Source organism: Etheostoma cragini, chromosome 11 (assembly GCF_013103735.1).
Source record: "Etheostoma cragini isolate CJK2018 chromosome 11, CSU_Ecrag_1.0, whole genome shotgun sequence".
Classification (NCBI taxonomy): domain Eukaryota; kingdom Metazoa; phylum Chordata; class Actinopteri; order Perciformes; family Percidae; genus Etheostoma; species Etheostoma cragini.
This window is the reverse complement of record NC_048417.1, coordinates 26253400-26254558: the sequence shown is the minus strand read 5'-3', so window position 1 is coordinate 26254558 and position 1159 is coordinate 26253400.

Sequence of the window (1159 nt, the reverse complement as noted above, 5' to 3'; positions counted from 1 at the left end):
GATTGGCTGCTTAGAAATTAAGTGTTAACGAGCAGTTGGACAGGTGTACCTAATAAAGTGGCCGGTGAGTGTATACCGCCCTGTATCACACAGGAGGACACAGGAGGACACAGCAGCTGATCCACTTTGGGGCTGAAAACAAGCAGACGTTTCCTAATTCATATGTTCATGTTGTACCCATTCATTATTGCATTGGTAGCCTACTGTATTATTGTAATAATTTGTAAGTAATTCCTGTTTATTGTTCATGCACTTGTATATTGTTGTTGGTTTTGATATGGGACACTGGTGAAATGTGAGGGGGGGTTACTGGCCAAAAGGCTTCAGACTGGTCTGGAATATCAGAACAGCTGTAGTTAATTTGTTTGTTTGTGGTCTTGGGTGTATTTTTTTAGTTTTACACATATGAAGCCTTTTTATGTGCGGACATGTTAGTTATGGTTCTTATAGTTGATAATGGTTCTGTAACATAATTTTATGTAACGTTTTTGCCTATTATGTTCAATTTATCACCAAAAAGACAGATATTTGTCAACAAAATGTTTTTGTGAACATCAATGACATTCAAAACGGTGATAACTGAAACAGATATACAACACACCATGTATACAGGGTGTATATGTATGTATATGTACACATGATGCATGTGTATACACATTTGTATTGCAAACAGACCTAAGTACTACCCAGATAAGAACATCTGCCTCTGCACTACCAAAGTGAACCTAAAATAACTATAAAATATATAACACCAACCCCATGTCCAAACCCACACAATCAACAGACAGAGACGGCATCTTGGAAGTTTGTGATCAATACTGTATGGTGATGTCACCAAGTGGTGTCCCATTTCATAGGGGTATGTTTTCACCCCTTACCCCTACCCCTTGGTTTCAAGGGCCAAGGGGTAGGGGTAAGGGCCAAGGGGTAGGGGTAAGACGGGAAAATGGGATTCAGCCTAAGACTTCGGCGGATGCAACTGTTCAACGGACATCCGTCGTGCAGTAACGTTAGCTAGCTAGCTAACTGACGTTAACATTCACCTAGCAACCTCTAAAGTCATATAGTGTGTTCCAAATCGCTTTTTGAGTACACTTCGTTCACATTGTTCGAAGTGCGGTCAAATGCAGTACACTTTAATACCCGGATGGTGTACTCA